Genomic DNA, 16,765 nt, shown 5'->3' with positions numbered 1-16,765 from the left:
CAAACGCCCAATAGGTGCTTCCGAGGCACAACTAACGGCACAGGTTCCACCAAGACTTGAACTCGGATCGCAGGATTCAGAGTCCTGAGTGCTAACCATAACACCATGGAACCTACAGAGGCTCTTCCGAGGTTCGCTTCGCGGAAACATCAATGATTCCGCCCGGGCTCGAACCGGGGACCTTGTGCGTGTTAAGCGCACGTGATAACCACTACACTACGGAATCTGGCAACTAACAAGCGACATGTTTTGCTTTTTTCTCTAGCTATTTTAGCCTTGTATTGCTTTCCTTCGTCATAGGTTCCAATAGTCATTGGATTCCGTAGTGTAGCGGTTATCACGTGCGCTTCACACGCGCAAGGTCCCCGGTTCGAGCCCAGGCGGAATCATTGTTGAGTTGCTAGTTTTGTAATAGGCGTCAAACATTTGATTCACTGCGGCTTTTAAAAGCCTTGCCCTGTGTGAGGATCGAACTCACGACCTTCAGATTATGAGACTGACGCGCTGCCTACTGCGCTAACAAGGCACTGCGCCCTAATCCGATGCATTTCAGAAGAACGTTGTTATTACAATGTCTTCTTGCAAATGACTAAAATATTTGAAGTGCCGTTGCTTCCAAACGCCCAATAGGTGCTTCCGAGGCACAACTAACGGCACAGGTTCCACCGAGACTTGAACTCGGATCGCAGGATTCAGAGTCCTGAGTGCTAACCATAACACCATGGAACCTACAGAGGCTCTTCCGAGGTTCGCTTCGCGGAAACATCAATGATTCCGCCCGGGCTCGAACCGGGGACCTTGCGCGTGTTAAGCGCACGTGATAACCACTACACTACGGAATCTGGCAACTAACAAGCGACATGTTTTTGCTTTTTTCTCTAGCTATTTTAGCCTTGTATTGCTTTCCTTCGTCATAGGTTCCAATAGTCATTGGATTCCGTAGTGTAGCGGTTATCACGTGCGCTTCACACGCGCAAGGTCCCCGGTTCGAGCCAGGGCGGAATCATTGTTGAGTTGCTAGTTTTGTAATAGGCGTCAAACATTTGATTCACTGCGGCTTTTAAAAGCCTTGCCCTGTGTGAGGATCGAACTCACGACCTTCAGATTATGAGACTGACGCGCTGCCTACTGCGCTAACAAGGCACTGCGCCCTAATCCGATGCATTTCAGAAGAACGTTGTTATTACAATGTCTTCTTGCAAATGACTAAAATATTTCAAGTGCCGTTGCTTCCAAACGCCCAATAGGTGCTTCCGAGGCACAATTAACGGCACAGGTTCCACCAAGACTTGAACTCGGATCGCAGGATTCAGAGTCCTGAGTGCTAACCATAACACCATGGAACCTACAGAGGCTCTTCCGAGGTTTGCTTCGCGGAAACATCGTGTTAAGCGCACGTGATAACCACTACACTACGGAATCTGGCAACTAACAAGCGACATGTTTCTGCTTTTTTCTCTAGCTATTTTAGCCTTGTAATGCTTTCCTTCGTCATAGGTTCCAAAATTCATTGGATTCCGTAGTGTAGCGGTTATCACGTGCGCTTCACACGCGCAAGGTCCCCGGTTCGAGCCCGGGCGGAATCATTGTTGAGTTGCTAGTTTTGTAATAGGCGTCAAACATTTGATTCACTGCGGCTTTTAAAAGCCTTGCCCTGTGTGAGGATCGAACTCACGACCTTCAGATTATGAGACTGACGCGCTGCCTACTGCGCTAACAAGGCACTGCGCCCTAATCCGATGCATTTCAGAAGAACGTTGTTATTACAATGTCTTCTTGCAAATGACTAAAATATTTGAAGTGCCGTTGCTTCCAAACGCCCAATAGGTGCTTCCGAGGCACAACTAACGGCACAGGTTCCACCGAGACTTGAACTCGGATCGCAGGATTCAGAGTCCTGAGTGCTAACCATAACACCATGGAACCTACAGAGGCTCTTCCGAGGTTCGCTTCGCGGAAACATCAATGATTCCGCCCGGGCTCGAACCGGGGACCTTGCGCGTGTTAAGCGCACGTGATAACCACTACACTACGGAATCTGGCAACTAACAAGCGACATGTTTTTGCTTTTTTCTCTAGCTATTTTAGCCTTGTATTGCTTTCCTTCGTCATAGGTTCCAATAGTCATTGGATTCCGTAGTGTAGCGGTTATCACGTGCGCTTCACACGCGCAAGGTCCCCGGTTCGAGCCAGGGCGGAATCATTGTTGAGTTGCTAGTTTTGTAATAGGCGTCAAACATTTGATTCACTGCGGCTTTTAAAAGCCTTGCCCTGTGTGAGGATCGAACTCACGACCTTCAGATTATGAGACTGACGCGCTGCCTACTGCGCTAACAAGGCACTGCGCCCTAATCCGATGCATTTCAGAAGAACGTTGTTATTACAATGTCTTCTTGCAAATGACTAAAATATTTCAAGTGCCGTTGCTTCCAAACGCCCAATAGGTGCTTCCGAGGCACAATTAACGGCACAGGTTCCACCAAGACTTGAACTCGGATCGCAGGATTCAGAGTCCTGAGTGCTAACCATAACACCATGGAACCTACAGAGGCTCTTCCGAGGTTTGCTTCGCGGAAACATCGTGTTAAGCGCACGTGATAACCACTACACTACGGAATCTGGCAACTAACAAGCGACATGTTTCTGCTTTTTTCTCTAGCTATTTTAGCCTTGTAATGCTTTCCTTCGTCATAGGTTCCAAAATTCATTGGATTCCGTAGTGTAGCGGTTATCACGTGCGCTTCACACGCGCAAGGTCCCCGGTTCGAGCCCGGGCGGAATCATTGTTGAGTTGCTAGTTTTGTAATAGGCGTCAAACATTTGATTCACTGCGGCTTTTAATAGCCTTGCCCTGTGTGAGGATCGAACTCACGACCTTCAGATTATGAGACTGACGCGCTGCCTACTGCGCTAACAAGGCACTGTGCCCTAATCCGATGCATTTCAGAAGAACGTTGTTATTACAATGTCTTCTTGCAAATGACTAAAATATTTGAAGTGCCGTTGCTTCCAAACGCCCAATAGGTGCTTCCGAGGCACAACTAACGGCACAGGTTCCACCGAGACTTGAACTCGGATCGCAGGATTCAGAGTCCTGAGTGCTAACCATAACACCATGGAACCTACAGAGGCTCTTCCGAGGTTCGCTTCGCGGAAACATCAATGATTCCGCCCGGGCTCGAACCGGGGACCTTGCGCGTGTTAAGCGCACGTGATAACCACTACACTACGGAATCTGGCAACTAACAAGCGACATGTTTTTGCTTTTTTCTCTAGCTATTTTAGCCTTGTAATGCTTTCCTTCGTCATAGGTTCCAAAATTCATTGGATTCCGTAGTGTAGCGGTTATCACGTGCGCTTCACACGCGCAAGGTCCCCGGTTCGAGCCCGGGCGGAATCATTGTTGAGTTGCTAGTTTTGTAATAGGCGTCAAACATTTGATTCACTGCGGCTTTTAAAAGCCTTGCCCTGTGTGAGGATCGAACTCACGACCTTCAGATTATGAGACTGACGCGCTGCCTACTGCGCTAACAAGGCACTGCGCCCTAATCCGATGCATTTCAGAAGAACGTTGTTATTAAAATGTCTTCTTGCAAATGACTAAAATATTTGAAGTGCCGTTGCTTCCAAACGCCCAATAGGTGCTTCCGAGGCACAACTAACGGCACAGGTTCCACCAAGACTTGAACTCGGATCGCAGGATTCAGAGTCCTGAGTGCTAACCATAACACCATGGAACCTACAGAGGCTCTTCCGAGGTTCGCTTCGCGGAAACATCAATGATTCCGCCCGGGCTCGAACCGGGGACCTTGCACGTGTTAAGCGCACGTGATAACCACTACACTACGGAATCTGGCAACTAACAAGCGACATGTTTTTGCTTTTTTCTCTAGCTATTTTAGCCTTGTAATGCTTTCCTTCGTCATAGGTTCCAAAATTCATTGGATTCCGTAGTGTAGCGGTTATCACGTGCGCTTCACACGCGCAAGGTCCCCGGTTCGAGCCCGGGCGGAATCATTGTTGAGTTGCTAGTTTTGTAATAGGCGTCAAACATTTGATTCACTGCGGCTTTTAAAAGCCTTGCCCTGTGTGAAGATCGAACTCACGACCTTCAGATTATGAGACTGACGCGCTGCCTACTGCGCTAACAAGGCACTGCGCCCTAATCCGATGCATTTCAGAAGAACGTTGTTATTACAATGTCTTCTTGCAAATGACTAAAATATTTGAAGTGCCGTTGCTTCCAAACGCCCAATAGGTGCTTCCGAGGCACAACTAACGGCACAGGTTCCACCAAGACTTGAACTCGGATCGCAGGATTCAGAGTCCTGAGTGCTAACCATAACACCATGGAACCTACAGAGGCTCTTCCGAGGTTCGCTTCGCGGAAACATCAATGATTCCGCCCGGGCTCGAACCGGGGACCTTGTGCGTGTTAAGCGCACGTGATAACCACTACACTACGGAATCTGGCAACTAACAAGCGACATGTTTTGCTTTTTTCTCTAGCTATTTTAGCCTTGTATTGCTTTCCTTCGTCATAGGTTCCAGTAGTCATTGGATTCCGTAGTGTAGCGGTTATCACGTGCGCTTCACACGCGCAAGGTCCCCGGTTCGAGCCCGGGCGGAATCATTGTTGAGTTGCTAGTTTTGTAATAGGCGTCAAACATTTGATTCACTGCGGCTTTTAAAAGCCTTGCCCTGTGTGAGGATCGAACTCACGACCTTCAGATTATGAGACTGACGCGCTGCCTACTGCGCTAACAAGGCACTGCGCCCTAATCCGATGCATTTCAGAAGAACGTTGTTATTAAAATGTCTTCTTGCAAATGACTAAAATATTTGAAGTGCCGTTGCTTCCAAACGCCCAATAGGTGCTTCCGAGGCACAACTAACGGCACAGGTTCCACCAAGACTTGAACTCGGATCGCAGGATTCAGAGTCCTGAGTGCTAACCATAACACCATGGAACCTACAGAGGCTCTTCCGAGGTTCGCTTCGCGGAAACATCAATGATTCCGCCCGGGCTCGAACCGGGGACCTTGCACGTGTTAAGCGCACGTGATAACCACTACACTACGGAATCTGGCAACTAACAAGCGACATGTTTTTGCTTTTTTCTCTAGCTATTTTAGCCTTGTAATGCTTTCCTTCGTCATAGGTTCCAAAATTCATTGGATTCCGTAGTGTAGCGGTTATCACGTGCGCTTCACACGCGCAAGGTCCCCGGTTCGAGCCCGGGCGGAATCATTGTTGAGTTGCTAGTTTTGTAATAGGCGTCAAACATTTGATTCACTGCGGCTTTTAAAAGCCTTGCCCTGTGTGAGGATCGAACTCACGACCTTCAGATTATGAGACTGACGCGCTGCCTACTGCGCTAACAAGGCACTGCGCCCTAATCCGATGCATTTCAGAAGAACGTTGTTATTACAATGTCTTCTTGCAAATGACTAAAATATTTGAAGTGCCGTTGCTTCCAAACGCCCAATAGGTGCTTCCGAGGCACAACTAACGGCACAGGTTCCACCAAGACTTGAACTCGGATCGCAGGATTCAGAGTCCTGAGTGCTAACCATAACACCATGGAACCTACAGAGGCTCTTCCGAGGTTCGCTTCGCGGAAACATCAATGATTCCGCCCGGGCTCGAACCGGGGACCTTGTGCGTGTTAAGCGCACGTGATAACCACTACACTACGGAATCTGGCAACTAACAAGCGACATGTTTTGCTTTTTTCTCTAGCTATTTTAGCCTTGTATTGCTTTCCTTCGTCATAGGTTCCAATAGTCATTGGATTCCGTAGTGTAGCGGTTATCACGTGCGCTTCACACGCGCAAGGTCCCCGGTTCGAGCCCGGGCGGAATCATTGTTGAGTTGCTAGTTTTGTAATAGGCGTCAAACATTTGATTCACTGCGGCTTTTAAAAGCCTTGCCCTGTGTGAGGATCGAACTCACGACCTTCAGATTATGAGACTGACGCGCTGCCTACTGCGCTAACAAGGCACTGCGCCCTAATCCGATGCATTTCAGAAGAACGTTGTTATTACAATGTCTTCTCTCAAATGACTAAAATATTTCAAATGCCGTTGCTTCCAAACGCCCAATAGGTGCTTCCGAGGCACAACTAACGGCACAGGTTCCACCAAGACTTGAACTCGGATCGCAGGATTCAGAGTCCTGAGTGCTAACCATAACACCATGGAACCTACAGAGGCTCTTCCGAGGTTTGCTTCGCGGAAACATCGTGTTAAGCGCACGTGATAACCACTACACTACGGAATCTGGCAACTAACAAGCGACATGTTTCTGCTTTTTTCTCTAGCTATTTTAGCCTTGTAATGCTTTCCTTCGTCATAGGTTCCAAAATTCATTGGATTCCGTAGTGTAGCGGTTATCACGTGCGCTTCACACGCGCAAGGTCCCCGGTTCGAGCCCGGGCGGAATCATTGTTGAGTTGCTAGTTTTGTAATAGGCGTCAAACATTTGATTCACTGCGGCTTTTAATAGCCTTGCCCTGTGTGAGGATCGAACTCACGACCTTCAGATTATGAGACTGACGCGCTGCCTACTGCGCTAACAAGGCACTGTGCCCTAATCCGATGCATTTCAGAAGAACGTTGTTATTACAATGTCTTCTTGCAAATGACTAAAATATTTGAAGTGCCGTTGCTTCCAAACGCCCAATAGGTGCTTCCGAGGCACAACTAACGGCACAGGTTCCACCGAGACTTGAACTCGGATCGCAGGATTCAGAGTCCTGAGTGCTAACCATAACACCATGGAACCTACAGAGGCTCTTCCGAGGTTCGCTTCGCGGAAACATCAATGATTCCGCCCGGGCTCGAACCGGGGACCTTGCGCGTGTTAAGCGCACGTGATAACCACTACACTACGGAATCTGGCAACTAACAAGCGACATGTTATTGCTTTTTTCTCTAGCTATTTTAGCCTTGTATTGCTTTCCTTCGTCATAGGTTCCAATAGTCATTGGATTCCGTAGTGTAGCGGTTATCACGTGCGCTTCACACGCGCAAGGTCCCCGGTTCGAGCCAGGGCGGAATCATTGTTGAGTTGCTAGTTCTGTAATAGGCGTCAAACATTTGATTCACTGCGGCTTTTAAAAGCCTTGCCCTGTGTGAGGATCGAACTCACGACCTTCAGATTATGAGACTGACGCGCTGCCTACTGCGCTAACAAGGCACTGCGCCCTAATCCGATGCATTTCAGAAGAACGTTGTTATTACAATGTCTTCTTGCAAATGACTAAAATATTTCAAGTGCCGTTGCTTCCAAACGCCCAATAGGTGCTTCCGAGGCACAATTAACGGCACAGGTTCCACCAAGACTTGAACTCGGATCGCAGGATTCAGAGTCCTGAGTGCTAACCATAACACCATGGAACCTACAGAGGCTCTTCCGAGGTTTGCTTCGTGGAAACATCGTGTTAAGCGCACGTGATAACCACTACACTACGGAATCTGGCAACTAACAAGCGACATGTTTCTGCTTTTTTCTCTAGCTATTTTAGCCTTGTAATGCTTTCCTTCGTCATAGGTTCCAAAATTCATTGGATTCCGTAGTGTAGCGGTTATCACGTGCGCTTCACACGCGCAAGGTCCCCGGTTCGAGCCCGGGCGGAATCATTGTTGAGTTGCTAGTTTTGTAATAGGCGTCAAACATTTGATTCACTGCGGCTTTTAATAGCCTTGCCCTGTGTGAGGATCGAACTCACGACCTTCAGATTATGAGACTGACGCGCTGCCTACTGCGCTAACAAGGCACTGTGCCCTAATCCGATGCATTTCAGAAGAACGTTGTTATTACAATGTCTTCTTGCAAATGACTAAAATATTTGAAGTGCCGTTGCTTCCAAACGCCCAATAGGTGCTTCCGAGGCACAACTAACGGCACAGGTTCCACCGAGACTTGAACTCGGATCGCAGGATTCAGAGTCCTGAGTGCTAACCATAACACCATGGAACCTACAGAGGCTCTTCCGAGGTTCGCTTCGCGGAAACATCAATGATTCCGCCCGGGCTCGAACCGGGGACCTTGCGCGTGTTAAGCGCACGTGATAACCACTACACTACGGAATCTGGCAACTAACAAGCGACATGTTTTTGCTTTTTTCTCTAGCTATTTTAGCCTTGTAATGCTTTCCTTCGTCATAGGTTCCAAAATTCATTGGATTCCGTAGTGTAGCGGTTATCACGTGCGCTTCACACGCGCAAGGTCCGCGGAATGAGCCCGGGCGGAATCATTGTTGAGTTGCTAGTTTTGTAATAGGCGTCAAACATTTGATTCACTGCGGCTTTTAATAGCCTTGCCCTGTGTGAGGATCGAACTCACGACCTTCAGATTATGAGACTGACGCGCTGCCTACTGCGCTAACAAGGCACTGCGCCCTAATCCGATGCATTTCAGAAGAACGTTGTTATTAAAATGTCTTCTTGCAAATGACTAAAATATTTGAAGTGCCGTTGCTTCCAAACGCCCAATAGGTGCTTCCGAGGCACAACTAACGGCACAGGTTCCACCAAGACTTGAACTCGGATCGCAGGATTCAGAGTCCTGAGTGCTAACCATAACACCATGGAACCTACAGAGGCTCTTCCGAGGTTCGCTTCGCGGAAACATCAATGATTCCGCCCGGGCTCGAACCGGGGACCTTGCACGTGTTAAGCGCACGTGATAACCACTACACTACGGAATCTGGCAACTAACAAGCGACATGTTTTTGCTTTTTTCTCTAGCTATTTTAGCCTTGTAATGCTTTCCTTCGTCATAGGTTCCAAAATTCATTGGATTCCGTAGTGTAGCGGTTATCACGTGCGCTTCACACGCGCAAGGTCCCCGGTTCGAGCCCGGGCGGAATCATTGTTGAGTTGCTAGTTTTTTAATAGGCGTCAAACATTTGATTCACTGCGGCTTTTAAAAGCCTTGCCCTGTGTGAGGATCGAACTCACGACCTTCAGATTATGAGACTGACGCGCTGCCTACTGCGCTAACAAGGCACTGCGCCCTAATCCGATGCATTTCAGAAGAACGTTGTTATTACAATGTCTTCTTGCAAATGACTAAAATATTTGAAGTGCCGTTGCTTCCAAACGCCCAATAGGTGCTTCCGAGGCACAACTAACGGCACAGGTTCCACCAAGACTTGAACTCGGATCGCAGGATTCAGAGTCCTGAGTGCTAACCATAACACCATGGAACCCATAGAGGCTCTTCCGAGGTTCGCTTCGCGGAAACATCAATGATTCCGCCCGGGCTCGAACCGGGGACCTTGTGCGTGTTAAGCGCACGTGATAACCACTACACAACGGAATCTGGCAACTAACAAGCGACATGTTTTGCTTTTTTCTCTAGCTATTTTAGCCTTGTATTGCTTTCCTTCGTCATAGGTTCCAATAGTCATTGGATTCCGTAGTGTAGCGGTTATCACGTGCGCTTCACACGCGCAAGGTCCCCGGTTCGAGCCCGGGCGGAATCATTGTTGAGTTGCTAGTTTTGTAATAGGCGTCAAACATTTGATTCACTGCGGCTTTTAAAAGCCTTGCCCTGTGTGAGGATCGAACTCACGACCTTCAGATTATGAGACTGACGCGCTGCCTACTGCGCTAACAAGGCACTGCGCCCTAATCCGATGCATTTCAGAAGAACGTTGTTATTACAATGTCTTCTCTCAAATGACTAAAATATTTCAAGTGCCGTTGCTTCCAAACGCCCAATAGGTGCTTCCGAGGCACAACTAACGGCACAGGTTCCACCAAGACTTGAACTCGGATCGCAGGATTCAGAGTCCTGAGTGCTAACCATAACACCATGGAACCTACAGAGGCTCTTCCGAGGTTTGCTTCGCGGAAACATCGTGTTAAGCGCACGTGATAACCACTACACTACGGAATCTGGCAACTAACAAGCGACATGTTTCTGCTTTTTTCTCTAGCTATTTTAGCCTTGTAATGCTTTCCTTCGTCATAGGTTCCAAAATTCAATGGATTCCGTAGTGTAGCGGTTATCACGTGCGCTTCACACGCGCAAGGTCCCCGGTTCGAGCCCGGGCGGAATCATTGTTGAGTTGCTAGTTTTGTAATAGGCGTCAAACATTTGATTCACTGCGGCTTTTAATAGCCTTGCCCTGTGTGAGGATCGAACTCACGACCTTCAGATTATGAGACTGACGCGCTGCCTACTGCGCTAACAAGGCACTGTGCCCTAATCCGATGCATTTCAGAAGAACGTTGTTATTACAATGTCTTCTTGCAAATGACTAAAATATTTGAAGTGCCGTTGCTTCCAAACGCCCAATAGGTGCTTCCGAGGCACAACTAACGGCACAGGTTCCACCGAGACTTGAACTCGGATCGCAGGATTCAGAGTCCTGAGTGCTAACCATAACACCATGGAACCTACAGAGGCTCTTCCGAGGTTCGCTTCGCGGAAACATCAATGATTCCGCCCGGGCTCGAACCGGGGACCTTGCGCGTGTTAAGCGCACGTGATAACCACTACACTACGGAATCTGGCAACTAACAAGCGACATGTTTTTGCTTTTTTCTCTAGCTATTTTAGCCTTGTAATGCTTTCCTTCGTCATAGGTTCCAAAATTCATTGGATTCCGTAGTGTAGCGGTTATCACGTGCGCTTCACACGCGCAAGGTCCCCGGTTCGAGCCCGGGCGGAATCATTGTTGAGTTGCTAGTTTTTTAATAGGCGTCAAACATTTGATTCACTGCGGCTTTTAAAAGCCTTGCCCTGTGTGAGGATCGAACTCACGACCTTCAGATTATGAGACTGACGCGCTGCCTACTGCGCTAACAAGGCACTGCGCCCTAATCCGATGCATTTCAGAAGAACGTTGTTATTACAATGTCTTCTTGCAAATGACTAAAATATTTGAAGTGCCGTTGCTTCCAAACGCCCAATAGGTGCTTCCGAGGCACAACTAACGGCACAGGTTCCACCAAGACTTGAACTCGGATCGCAGGATTCAGAGTCCTGAGTGCTAACCATAACACCATGGAACCCATAGAGGCTCTTCCGAGGTTCGCTTCGCGGAAACATCAATGATTCCGCCCGGGCTCGAACCGGGGACCTTGTGCGTGTTAAGCGCACGTGATAACCACTACACAACGGAATCTGGCAACTAACAAGCGACATGTTTTGCTTTTTTCTCTAGCTATTTTAGCCTTGTATTGCTTTCCTTCGTCATAGGTTCCAATAGTCATTGGATTCCGTAGTGTAGCGGTTATCACGTGCGCTTCACACGCGCAAGGTCCCCGGTTCGAGCCCGGGCGGAATCATTGTTGAGTTGCTAGTTTTGTAATAGGCGTCAAACATTTGATTCACTGCGGCTTTTAAAAGCCTTGCCCTGTGTGAGGATCGAACTCACGACCTTCAGATTATGAGACTGACGCGCTGCCTACTGCGCTAACAAGGCACTGCGCCCTAATCCGATGCATTTCAGAAGAACGTTGTTATTACAATGTCTTCTCTCAAATGACTAAAATATTTCAAGTGCCGTTGCTTCCAAACGCCCAATAGGTGCTTCCGAGGCACAACTAACGGCACAGGTTCCACCAAGACTTGAACTCGGATCGCAGGATTCAGAGTCCTGAGTGCTAACCATAACACCATGGAACCTACAGAGGCTCTTCCGAGGTTTGCTTCGCGGAAACATCGTGTTAAGCGCACGTGATAACCACTACACTACGGAATCTGGCAACTAACAAGCGACATGTTTCTGCTTTTTTCTCTAGCTATTTTAGCCTTGTAATGCTTTCCTTCGTCATAGGTTCCAAAATTCAATGGATTCCGTAGTGTAGCGGTTATCACGTGCGCTTCACACGCGCAAGGTCCCCGGTTCGAGCCCGGGCGGAATCATTGTTGAGTTGCTAGTTTTGTAATAGGCGTCAAACATTTGATTCACTGCGGCTTTTAATAGCCTTGCCCTGTGTGAGGATCGAACTCACGACCTTCAGATTATGAGACTGACGCGCTGCCTACTGCGCTAACAAGGCACTGTGCCCTAATCCGATGCATTTCAGAAGAACGTTGTTATTACAATGTCTTCTTGCAAATGACTAAAATATTTGAAGTGCCGTTGCTTCCAAACGCCCAATAGGTGCTTCCGAGGCACAACTAACGCACAGGTTCCACCGAGACTTGAACTCGGATCGCAGGATTCAGAGTCCTGAGTGCTAACCATAACACCATGGAACCTACAGAGGCTCTTCCGAGGTTCGCTTCGCGGAAACATCAATGATTCCGCCCGGGCTCGAACCGGGGACCTTGCGCGTGTTAAGCGCACGTGATAACCACTACACTACGGAATCTGGCAACTAACAAGCGACATGTTTTTGCTTTTTTCTCTAGCTATTTTAGCCTTGTATTGCTTTCCTTCGTCATAGGTTCCAATAGTCATTGGATTCCGTAGTGTAGCGGTTATCACGTGCGCTTCACACGCGCAAGGTCCCCGGTTCGAGCCCGTGCGGAATCATTGTTGAGTTGCTAGTTTTGTAATAGGCGTCAAACATTTGATTCACTGCGGCTTTTAATAGCCTTGCCCTGTGTGAGGATCGAACTCACGACCTTCAGATTATGAGACTGACGCGCTGCCTACTGCGCTAACAAGGCACTGTGCCCTAATCCGATGCATTTCAGAAGAACGTTGTTATTACAATGTCTTCTTGCAAATGACTAAAATATTTGAAGTGCCGTTGCTTCCAAACGCCCAATAGGTGCTTCCGAGGCACAACTAACGGCACAGGTTCCACCGAGACTTGAACTCGGATCGCAGGATTCAGAGTCCTGAGTGCTAACCATAACACCATGGAACCTACAGAGGCTCTTCCGAGGTTCGCTTCGCGGAAACATCAATGATTCCGCCCGGGCTCGAACCGGGGACCTTGCGCGTGTTAAGCGCACGTGATAACCACTACACTACGGAATCTGGCAACTAACAAGCGACATGTTTTTGCTTTTTTCTCTAGCTATTTTAGCCTTGTATTGCTTTCCTTCGTCATAGGTTCCAATAGTCATTGGATTCCGTAGTGTAGCGGTTATCACGTGCGCTTCACACGCGCAAGGTCCCCGGTTCGAGCCCGGGCGGAATCATTGTTGAGTTGCTAGTTTTGTAATAGGCGTCAAACATTTGATTCACTGCGGCTTTTAAAAGCCTTGCCCTGTGTGAGGATCGAACTCACGACCTTCAGATTATGAGACTGACGCGCTGCCTACTGCGCTAACAAGGCACTGCGCCCTAATCCGATGCATTTCAGAGGAACGTTGTTATTACAATGTCTTCTTGCAAATGACTAAAATATTTCAAGTGCCGTTGCTTCCAAACGCCCAATAGGTGCTTCCGAGGCACAACTAACGGCACAGGTTCCACCAAGACTTGAACTCGGACGCAGGATTCAGAGTCCTGAGTGCTAACCATAACACCATGGAACCTACAGAGGCTCTTCCGAGGTTTGCTTCGCGGAAACATCGTGTTAAGCGCACGTGATAACCACTACACTACGGAATCTGGCAACTAACAAGCGACATGTTTCTGCTTTTTTCTCTAGCTATTTTAGCCTTGTAATGCTTTCCTTCGTCATAGGTTCCAAAATTCATTGGATTCCGTAGTGTAGCGGTTATCACGTGCGCTTCACACGCGCAAGGTCCCCGGTTCGAGCCCGGGCGGAATCATTGTTGAGTTGCTAGTTTTGTAATAGGCGTCAAACATTTGATTCACTGCGGCTTTTAAAAGCGTTGCCCTGTGTGAGGATCGAACTCACGACCTTCAGATTATGAGACTGACGCGCTGCCTACTGCGCTAACAAGGCACTGCGCCCTAATCCGATGCATTTCAGAAGAACGTTGTTATTACAATGTCTTCTTGCAAATGACTAAAATATTTGAAGTGCCGTTGCTTCCAAACGCCCAATAGGTGCTTCCGAGGCACAACTAACGGCACAGGTTCCACCAAGACTTGAACTCGGATCGCAGGATTCAGAGTCCTGAGTGATAACCATAACACCATGGAACCTACAGAGGCTCTTCCGAGGTTCGCTTCGCGGAAACATCAATGATTCCGCCCGGGCTCGAACCGGGGACCTTGCGCGTGTTAAGCGCACGTGATAACCACTACACTACGGAATCTGGCAACTAACAAGCGACATGTTTTTGCTTTTTTCTCTAGCTATTTTAGCCTTGTAATGCTTTCCTTCGTCATAGGTTCCAAAATTCATTGGATTCCGTAGTGTAGCGGTTATCACGTGCGCTTCACACGCGCAAGGTCCCCGGTTCGAGCCCGGGCGGAATCATTGTTGAGTTGCTAGTTTTGTAATAGGCGTCAAACATTTGATTCACTGCGGCTTTTAAAAGCCTTGCCCTGTGTGAGGATCGAACTCACGACCTTCAGATTATGAGACTGACGCGCTGCCTACTGCGCTAACAAGGCACTGCGCCCTAATCCGATGCATTTCAGAAGAACGTTGTTATTACAATGTCTTCTGGCAAATGACTAAAATATTTGAAGTGCCGTTGCTTCCAAACGCCCAATAGGTGCTTCCGAGGCACAACTAACGGCACAGGTTCCACCAAGACTTGAACTCGGATCGCAGGATTCAGAGTCCTGAGTGCTAACCATAACACCATGGAACCTACAGAGGCTCTTCCGAGGTTCGCTTCGCGGAAACATCAATGATTCCGCCCGGGCTCGAACCGGGGACCTTGCGCGTGTTAAGCGCACGTGATAACCACTACACTACGGAATCTGGCAACTAACAAGCGACATGTTTTGCTTTTTTCTCTAGCTATTTTAGCCTTGTATTGCTTTCCTTCGTCATAGGTTCCAATAGTCATTGGATTCCGTAGTGTAGCGGTTATCACGTGCGCTTCACACGCGCAAGGTCCCCGGTTCGAGCCCGGGCGGAATCATTGTTGAGTTGCTAGTTTTGTAATAGGCGTCAAACATTTGATTCACTGCGGCTTTTAAAAGCCTTGCCCTGTGTGAGGATCGAACTCACGACCTTCAGATTATGAGACTGACGCGCTGCCTACTGCGCTAACAAGGCACTGCGCCCTAATCCGATGCATTTCAGAAGAACGTTGTTATTACAATGTCTTCTCTCAAATGACTAAAATATTTCAAGTGCCGTTGCTTCCAAACGCCCAATAGGTGCTTCCGAGGCACAACTAACGGCACAGGTTCCACCAAGACTTGAACTCGGATCGCAGGATTCAGAGTCCTGAGTGCTAACCATAACACCATGGAACCTACAGAGGCTCTTCCGAGGTTTGCTTCGCGGAAACATCGTGTTAAGCGCACGTGATAACCACTACACTACGGAATCTGGCAACTAACAAGCGACATGTTTCTGCTTTTTTCTCTAGCTATTTTAGCCTTGTAATGCTTTCCTTCGTCATAGGTTCCAAAATTCATTGGATTCCGTAGTGTAGCGGTTATCACGTGCGCTTCACACGCGCAAGGTCCCCGGTTCGAGCCCGGGCGGAATCATTGTTGAGTTGCTAGTTTTGTAATAGGCGTCAAACATTTGATTCACTGCGGCTTTTAATAGCCTTGCCCTGTGTGAGGATCGATCTCACGACCTTCAGATTATGAGACTGACGCGCTGCCTACTGCGCTAACAAGGCACTGTGCCCTAATCCGATGCATTTCAGAAGAACGTTGTTATTACAATGTCTTCTTGCAAATGACTAAAATATTTGAAGTGCCGTTGCTTCCAAACGCCCAATAGGTGCTTCCGAGGCACAACTAACGGCACAGGTTCCACCGAGACTTGAACTCGGATCGCAGGATTCAGAGTCCTGAGTGCTAACCATAACACCATGGAACCTACAGAGGCTCTTCCGAGGTTCGCTTCGCGGAAACATCAATGATTCCGCCCGGGCTCGAACCGGGGACCTTGCGCGTGTTAAGCGCACGTGATAACCACTACACTACGGAATCTGGCAACTAACAAGCGACATGTTTCTGCTTTTTTCTCTAGCTATTTTAGCCTTGTAATGCTTTCCTTCGTCATAGGTTCCAAAATTCATTGGATTCCGTAGTGTAGCGGTTATCACGTGCGCTTCACACGCGCAAGGTCCCCGGTTCGAGCCCGGGCGGAATCATTGTTGAGTTGCTAGTTTTGTAATAGGCGTCAAACATTTGATTCACTGCGGCTTTTAATAGCCTTGCCCTGTGTGAGGATCGAACTCACGACCTTCAGATTATGAGACTGACGCGCTGCCTACTGCGCTAACAAGGCACTGTGCCCTAATCCGATGCATTTCAGAAGAACGTTGTTATTACAATGTCTTCTTGCAAATGACTAAAATATTTGAAGTGCCGTTGCTTCCAAACGCCCAATAGGTGCTTCCGAGGCACAACTAACGGCACAGGTTCCACCGAGACTTGAACTCGGATCGCAGGATTCAGAGTCCTGAGTGCTAACCATAACACCATGGAACCTACAGAGGCTCTTCCGAGGTTCGCTTCGCGGAAACATCAATGATTCCGCCCGGGCTCGAACCGGGGACCTTGCGCGTGTTAAGCGCACGTGATAACCACTACACTACGGAATCTGGCAACTAACAAGCGACATGTTTTTGCTTTTTTCTCTAGCTATTTTAGCCTTGTATTGCTTTCCTTCGTCATAGGTTCCAATAGTCATTGGATTCCGTAGTGTAGCGGTTATCACGTGCGCTTCACACGCGCAAGGTCCCCGGTTCGAGCCCGGGCGGAATCATTGTTGAGTTGCTAGTTTTG

The 16,765-nt window shown here is 48.3% G+C and overlaps 68 non-coding genes across 68 annotated transcripts; 23 read left to right on the top strand and 45 right to left on the bottom strand.

Moving 5' to 3' along the window:
• Window positions 1-153: 153 nt before the first annotated feature.
• Window positions 154-226, bottom strand: Trnav-aac (transfer RNA valine (anticodon AAC)). The gene has a single exon. It is a non-coding gene; the product is annotated as a tRNA-Val (tRNA).
• A 90-nt stretch (window positions 227-316) lies between these two features.
• Trnav-cac (transfer RNA valine (anticodon CAC)) lies at window positions 317-389 on the top strand. Its single transcript has one exon. It is a non-coding gene; the product is annotated as a tRNA-Val (tRNA).
• Window positions 390-453: 64 nt separating this feature from the next.
• On the bottom strand, window positions 454-526 carry Trnam-cau (transfer RNA methionine (anticodon CAU)). The gene has a single exon. It is a non-coding gene; the product is annotated as a tRNA-Met (tRNA).
• Window positions 527-769: 243 nt separating this feature from the next.
• Window positions 770-842, bottom strand: Trnav-aac (transfer RNA valine (anticodon AAC)). The gene has a single exon. It is a non-coding gene; the product is annotated as a tRNA-Val (tRNA).
• A 228-nt stretch (window positions 843-1,070) lies between these two features.
• Window positions 1,071-1,143, bottom strand: Trnam-cau (transfer RNA methionine (anticodon CAU)). Its single transcript has one exon. It is a non-coding gene; the product is annotated as a tRNA-Met (tRNA).
• A 370-nt stretch (window positions 1,144-1,513) lies between these two features.
• Trnav-cac (transfer RNA valine (anticodon CAC)) lies at window positions 1,514-1,586 on the top strand. Its single transcript has one exon. It is a non-coding gene; the product is annotated as a tRNA-Val (tRNA).
• Window positions 1,587-1,650: 64 nt separating this feature from the next.
• Window positions 1,651-1,723, bottom strand: Trnam-cau (transfer RNA methionine (anticodon CAU)). The gene has a single exon. It is a non-coding gene; the product is annotated as a tRNA-Met (tRNA).
• Window positions 1,724-1,966: 243 nt separating this feature from the next.
• Window positions 1,967-2,039, bottom strand: Trnav-aac (transfer RNA valine (anticodon AAC)). Its single transcript has one exon. It is a non-coding gene; the product is annotated as a tRNA-Val (tRNA).
• Window positions 2,040-2,267: 228 nt separating this feature from the next.
• Trnam-cau (transfer RNA methionine (anticodon CAU)) lies at window positions 2,268-2,340 on the bottom strand. Its single transcript has one exon. It is a non-coding gene; the product is annotated as a tRNA-Met (tRNA).
• A 370-nt stretch (window positions 2,341-2,710) lies between these two features.
• Window positions 2,711-2,783, top strand: Trnav-cac (transfer RNA valine (anticodon CAC)). The gene has a single exon. It is a non-coding gene; the product is annotated as a tRNA-Val (tRNA).
• Window positions 2,784-2,847: 64 nt separating this feature from the next.
• Trnam-cau (transfer RNA methionine (anticodon CAU)) lies at window positions 2,848-2,920 on the bottom strand. The gene has a single exon. It is a non-coding gene; the product is annotated as a tRNA-Met (tRNA).
• A 243-nt stretch (window positions 2,921-3,163) lies between these two features.
• Window positions 3,164-3,236, bottom strand: Trnav-aac (transfer RNA valine (anticodon AAC)). Its single transcript has one exon. It is a non-coding gene; the product is annotated as a tRNA-Val (tRNA).
• Window positions 3,237-3,327: 91 nt separating this feature from the next.
• On the top strand, window positions 3,328-3,400 carry Trnav-cac (transfer RNA valine (anticodon CAC)). The gene has a single exon. It is a non-coding gene; the product is annotated as a tRNA-Val (tRNA).
• Window positions 3,401-3,464: 64 nt separating this feature from the next.
• Window positions 3,465-3,537, bottom strand: Trnam-cau (transfer RNA methionine (anticodon CAU)). The gene has a single exon. It is a non-coding gene; the product is annotated as a tRNA-Met (tRNA).
• Window positions 3,538-3,780: 243 nt separating this feature from the next.
• On the bottom strand, window positions 3,781-3,853 carry Trnav-aac (transfer RNA valine (anticodon AAC)). The gene has a single exon. It is a non-coding gene; the product is annotated as a tRNA-Val (tRNA).
• Window positions 3,854-3,944: 91 nt separating this feature from the next.
• Window positions 3,945-4,017, top strand: Trnav-cac (transfer RNA valine (anticodon CAC)). Its single transcript has one exon. It is a non-coding gene; the product is annotated as a tRNA-Val (tRNA).
• Window positions 4,018-4,397: 380 nt separating this feature from the next.
• On the bottom strand, window positions 4,398-4,470 carry Trnav-aac (transfer RNA valine (anticodon AAC)). The gene has a single exon. It is a non-coding gene; the product is annotated as a tRNA-Val (tRNA).
• A 90-nt stretch (window positions 4,471-4,560) lies between these two features.
• Trnav-cac (transfer RNA valine (anticodon CAC)) lies at window positions 4,561-4,633 on the top strand. The gene has a single exon. It is a non-coding gene; the product is annotated as a tRNA-Val (tRNA).
• Window positions 4,634-4,697: 64 nt separating this feature from the next.
• Window positions 4,698-4,770, bottom strand: Trnam-cau (transfer RNA methionine (anticodon CAU)). The gene has a single exon. It is a non-coding gene; the product is annotated as a tRNA-Met (tRNA).
• Window positions 4,771-5,013: 243 nt separating this feature from the next.
• Window positions 5,014-5,086, bottom strand: Trnav-aac (transfer RNA valine (anticodon AAC)). Its single transcript has one exon. It is a non-coding gene; the product is annotated as a tRNA-Val (tRNA).
• A 91-nt stretch (window positions 5,087-5,177) lies between these two features.
• Window positions 5,178-5,250, top strand: Trnav-cac (transfer RNA valine (anticodon CAC)). The gene has a single exon. It is a non-coding gene; the product is annotated as a tRNA-Val (tRNA).
• Window positions 5,251-5,314: 64 nt separating this feature from the next.
• On the bottom strand, window positions 5,315-5,387 carry Trnam-cau (transfer RNA methionine (anticodon CAU)). The gene has a single exon. It is a non-coding gene; the product is annotated as a tRNA-Met (tRNA).
• A 243-nt stretch (window positions 5,388-5,630) lies between these two features.
• On the bottom strand, window positions 5,631-5,703 carry Trnav-aac (transfer RNA valine (anticodon AAC)). Its single transcript has one exon. It is a non-coding gene; the product is annotated as a tRNA-Val (tRNA).
• A 90-nt stretch (window positions 5,704-5,793) lies between these two features.
• On the top strand, window positions 5,794-5,866 carry Trnav-cac (transfer RNA valine (anticodon CAC)). The gene has a single exon. It is a non-coding gene; the product is annotated as a tRNA-Val (tRNA).
• Window positions 5,867-5,930: 64 nt separating this feature from the next.
• Trnam-cau (transfer RNA methionine (anticodon CAU)) lies at window positions 5,931-6,003 on the bottom strand. Its single transcript has one exon. It is a non-coding gene; the product is annotated as a tRNA-Met (tRNA).
• A 370-nt stretch (window positions 6,004-6,373) lies between these two features.
• Window positions 6,374-6,446, top strand: Trnav-cac (transfer RNA valine (anticodon CAC)). Its single transcript has one exon. It is a non-coding gene; the product is annotated as a tRNA-Val (tRNA).
• Window positions 6,447-6,510: 64 nt separating this feature from the next.
• On the bottom strand, window positions 6,511-6,583 carry Trnam-cau (transfer RNA methionine (anticodon CAU)). The gene has a single exon. It is a non-coding gene; the product is annotated as a tRNA-Met (tRNA).
• A 243-nt stretch (window positions 6,584-6,826) lies between these two features.
• On the bottom strand, window positions 6,827-6,899 carry Trnav-aac (transfer RNA valine (anticodon AAC)). Its single transcript has one exon. It is a non-coding gene; the product is annotated as a tRNA-Val (tRNA).
• A 228-nt stretch (window positions 6,900-7,127) lies between these two features.
• On the bottom strand, window positions 7,128-7,200 carry Trnam-cau (transfer RNA methionine (anticodon CAU)). The gene has a single exon. It is a non-coding gene; the product is annotated as a tRNA-Met (tRNA).
• Window positions 7,201-7,570: 370 nt separating this feature from the next.
• Trnav-cac (transfer RNA valine (anticodon CAC)) lies at window positions 7,571-7,643 on the top strand. The gene has a single exon. It is a non-coding gene; the product is annotated as a tRNA-Val (tRNA).
• Window positions 7,644-7,707: 64 nt separating this feature from the next.
• Window positions 7,708-7,780, bottom strand: Trnam-cau (transfer RNA methionine (anticodon CAU)). The gene has a single exon. It is a non-coding gene; the product is annotated as a tRNA-Met (tRNA).
• A 243-nt stretch (window positions 7,781-8,023) lies between these two features.
• Trnav-aac (transfer RNA valine (anticodon AAC)) lies at window positions 8,024-8,096 on the bottom strand. The gene has a single exon. It is a non-coding gene; the product is annotated as a tRNA-Val (tRNA).
• Window positions 8,097-8,324: 228 nt separating this feature from the next.
• On the bottom strand, window positions 8,325-8,397 carry Trnam-cau (transfer RNA methionine (anticodon CAU)). The gene has a single exon. It is a non-coding gene; the product is annotated as a tRNA-Met (tRNA).
• Window positions 8,398-8,640: 243 nt separating this feature from the next.
• Window positions 8,641-8,713, bottom strand: Trnav-aac (transfer RNA valine (anticodon AAC)). Its single transcript has one exon. It is a non-coding gene; the product is annotated as a tRNA-Val (tRNA).
• A 91-nt stretch (window positions 8,714-8,804) lies between these two features.
• Window positions 8,805-8,877, top strand: Trnav-cac (transfer RNA valine (anticodon CAC)). The gene has a single exon. It is a non-coding gene; the product is annotated as a tRNA-Val (tRNA).
• A 64-nt stretch (window positions 8,878-8,941) lies between these two features.
• On the bottom strand, window positions 8,942-9,014 carry Trnam-cau (transfer RNA methionine (anticodon CAU)). The gene has a single exon. It is a non-coding gene; the product is annotated as a tRNA-Met (tRNA).
• Window positions 9,015-9,257: 243 nt separating this feature from the next.
• Window positions 9,258-9,330, bottom strand: Trnav-aac (transfer RNA valine (anticodon AAC)). The gene has a single exon. It is a non-coding gene; the product is annotated as a tRNA-Val (tRNA).
• A 90-nt stretch (window positions 9,331-9,420) lies between these two features.
• Trnav-cac (transfer RNA valine (anticodon CAC)) lies at window positions 9,421-9,493 on the top strand. The gene has a single exon. It is a non-coding gene; the product is annotated as a tRNA-Val (tRNA).
• Window positions 9,494-9,557: 64 nt separating this feature from the next.
• On the bottom strand, window positions 9,558-9,630 carry Trnam-cau (transfer RNA methionine (anticodon CAU)). The gene has a single exon. It is a non-coding gene; the product is annotated as a tRNA-Met (tRNA).
• Window positions 9,631-10,000: 370 nt separating this feature from the next.
• Trnav-cac (transfer RNA valine (anticodon CAC)) lies at window positions 10,001-10,073 on the top strand. The gene has a single exon. It is a non-coding gene; the product is annotated as a tRNA-Val (tRNA).
• A 64-nt stretch (window positions 10,074-10,137) lies between these two features.
• Window positions 10,138-10,210, bottom strand: Trnam-cau (transfer RNA methionine (anticodon CAU)). The gene has a single exon. It is a non-coding gene; the product is annotated as a tRNA-Met (tRNA).
• A 243-nt stretch (window positions 10,211-10,453) lies between these two features.
• Trnav-aac (transfer RNA valine (anticodon AAC)) lies at window positions 10,454-10,526 on the bottom strand. The gene has a single exon. It is a non-coding gene; the product is annotated as a tRNA-Val (tRNA).
• A 91-nt stretch (window positions 10,527-10,617) lies between these two features.
• On the top strand, window positions 10,618-10,690 carry Trnav-cac (transfer RNA valine (anticodon CAC)). Its single transcript has one exon. It is a non-coding gene; the product is annotated as a tRNA-Val (tRNA).
• Window positions 10,691-10,754: 64 nt separating this feature from the next.
• On the bottom strand, window positions 10,755-10,827 carry Trnam-cau (transfer RNA methionine (anticodon CAU)). The gene has a single exon. It is a non-coding gene; the product is annotated as a tRNA-Met (tRNA).
• Window positions 10,828-11,070: 243 nt separating this feature from the next.
• On the bottom strand, window positions 11,071-11,143 carry Trnav-aac (transfer RNA valine (anticodon AAC)). The gene has a single exon. It is a non-coding gene; the product is annotated as a tRNA-Val (tRNA).
• Window positions 11,144-11,233: 90 nt separating this feature from the next.
• On the top strand, window positions 11,234-11,306 carry Trnav-cac (transfer RNA valine (anticodon CAC)). The gene has a single exon. It is a non-coding gene; the product is annotated as a tRNA-Val (tRNA).
• A 64-nt stretch (window positions 11,307-11,370) lies between these two features.
• On the bottom strand, window positions 11,371-11,443 carry Trnam-cau (transfer RNA methionine (anticodon CAU)). Its single transcript has one exon. It is a non-coding gene; the product is annotated as a tRNA-Met (tRNA).
• Window positions 11,444-11,813: 370 nt separating this feature from the next.
• Window positions 11,814-11,886, top strand: Trnav-cac (transfer RNA valine (anticodon CAC)). Its single transcript has one exon. It is a non-coding gene; the product is annotated as a tRNA-Val (tRNA).
• A 64-nt stretch (window positions 11,887-11,950) lies between these two features.
• Trnam-cau (transfer RNA methionine (anticodon CAU)) lies at window positions 11,951-12,023 on the bottom strand. The gene has a single exon. It is a non-coding gene; the product is annotated as a tRNA-Met (tRNA).
• Window positions 12,024-12,265: 242 nt separating this feature from the next.
• On the bottom strand, window positions 12,266-12,338 carry Trnav-aac (transfer RNA valine (anticodon AAC)). The gene has a single exon. It is a non-coding gene; the product is annotated as a tRNA-Val (tRNA).
• Window positions 12,339-12,566: 228 nt separating this feature from the next.
• Trnam-cau (transfer RNA methionine (anticodon CAU)) lies at window positions 12,567-12,639 on the bottom strand. Its single transcript has one exon. It is a non-coding gene; the product is annotated as a tRNA-Met (tRNA).
• A 243-nt stretch (window positions 12,640-12,882) lies between these two features.
• On the bottom strand, window positions 12,883-12,955 carry Trnav-aac (transfer RNA valine (anticodon AAC)). The gene has a single exon. It is a non-coding gene; the product is annotated as a tRNA-Val (tRNA).
• Window positions 12,956-13,046: 91 nt separating this feature from the next.
• Trnav-cac (transfer RNA valine (anticodon CAC)) lies at window positions 13,047-13,119 on the top strand. Its single transcript has one exon. It is a non-coding gene; the product is annotated as a tRNA-Val (tRNA).
• Window positions 13,120-13,183: 64 nt separating this feature from the next.
• Window positions 13,184-13,256, bottom strand: Trnam-cau (transfer RNA methionine (anticodon CAU)). Its single transcript has one exon. It is a non-coding gene; the product is annotated as a tRNA-Met (tRNA).
• Window positions 13,257-13,625: 369 nt separating this feature from the next.
• On the top strand, window positions 13,626-13,698 carry Trnav-cac (transfer RNA valine (anticodon CAC)). The gene has a single exon. It is a non-coding gene; the product is annotated as a tRNA-Val (tRNA).
• Window positions 13,699-13,762: 64 nt separating this feature from the next.
• Window positions 13,763-13,835, bottom strand: Trnam-cau (transfer RNA methionine (anticodon CAU)). Its single transcript has one exon. It is a non-coding gene; the product is annotated as a tRNA-Met (tRNA).
• A 243-nt stretch (window positions 13,836-14,078) lies between these two features.
• Trnav-aac (transfer RNA valine (anticodon AAC)) lies at window positions 14,079-14,151 on the bottom strand. The gene has a single exon. It is a non-coding gene; the product is annotated as a tRNA-Val (tRNA).
• Window positions 14,152-14,242: 91 nt separating this feature from the next.
• Window positions 14,243-14,315, top strand: Trnav-cac (transfer RNA valine (anticodon CAC)). The gene has a single exon. It is a non-coding gene; the product is annotated as a tRNA-Val (tRNA).
• A 64-nt stretch (window positions 14,316-14,379) lies between these two features.
• Trnam-cau (transfer RNA methionine (anticodon CAU)) lies at window positions 14,380-14,452 on the bottom strand. Its single transcript has one exon. It is a non-coding gene; the product is annotated as a tRNA-Met (tRNA).
• A 243-nt stretch (window positions 14,453-14,695) lies between these two features.
• Window positions 14,696-14,768, bottom strand: Trnav-aac (transfer RNA valine (anticodon AAC)). Its single transcript has one exon. It is a non-coding gene; the product is annotated as a tRNA-Val (tRNA).
• Window positions 14,769-14,858: 90 nt separating this feature from the next.
• Trnav-cac (transfer RNA valine (anticodon CAC)) lies at window positions 14,859-14,931 on the top strand. The gene has a single exon. It is a non-coding gene; the product is annotated as a tRNA-Val (tRNA).
• A 64-nt stretch (window positions 14,932-14,995) lies between these two features.
• Window positions 14,996-15,068, bottom strand: Trnam-cau (transfer RNA methionine (anticodon CAU)). Its single transcript has one exon. It is a non-coding gene; the product is annotated as a tRNA-Met (tRNA).
• Window positions 15,069-15,438: 370 nt separating this feature from the next.
• On the top strand, window positions 15,439-15,511 carry Trnav-cac (transfer RNA valine (anticodon CAC)). The gene has a single exon. It is a non-coding gene; the product is annotated as a tRNA-Val (tRNA).
• Window positions 15,512-15,891: 380 nt separating this feature from the next.
• On the bottom strand, window positions 15,892-15,964 carry Trnav-aac (transfer RNA valine (anticodon AAC)). Its single transcript has one exon. It is a non-coding gene; the product is annotated as a tRNA-Val (tRNA).
• Window positions 15,965-16,055: 91 nt separating this feature from the next.
• Trnav-cac (transfer RNA valine (anticodon CAC)) lies at window positions 16,056-16,128 on the top strand. Its single transcript has one exon. It is a non-coding gene; the product is annotated as a tRNA-Val (tRNA).
• A 64-nt stretch (window positions 16,129-16,192) lies between these two features.
• On the bottom strand, window positions 16,193-16,265 carry Trnam-cau (transfer RNA methionine (anticodon CAU)). The gene has a single exon. It is a non-coding gene; the product is annotated as a tRNA-Met (tRNA).
• Window positions 16,266-16,508: 243 nt separating this feature from the next.
• Window positions 16,509-16,581, bottom strand: Trnav-aac (transfer RNA valine (anticodon AAC)). Its single transcript has one exon. It is a non-coding gene; the product is annotated as a tRNA-Val (tRNA).
• A 91-nt stretch (window positions 16,582-16,672) lies between these two features.
• On the top strand, window positions 16,673-16,745 carry Trnav-cac (transfer RNA valine (anticodon CAC)). Its single transcript has one exon. It is a non-coding gene; the product is annotated as a tRNA-Val (tRNA).
• Window positions 16,746-16,765: the final 20 nt, after the last annotated feature.

This window comes from Hydractinia symbiolongicarpus, chromosome 7 (genome assembly GCF_029227915.1).
Source record: "Hydractinia symbiolongicarpus strain clone_291-10 chromosome 7, HSymV2.1, whole genome shotgun sequence".
Lineage (NCBI taxonomy): Eukaryota > Metazoa > Cnidaria > Hydrozoa > Anthoathecata > Hydractiniidae > Hydractinia > Hydractinia symbiolongicarpus.
Note: the sequence above shows the minus strand (reverse complement) of the source record. Positions and strands in the feature narration are given on the sequence as shown.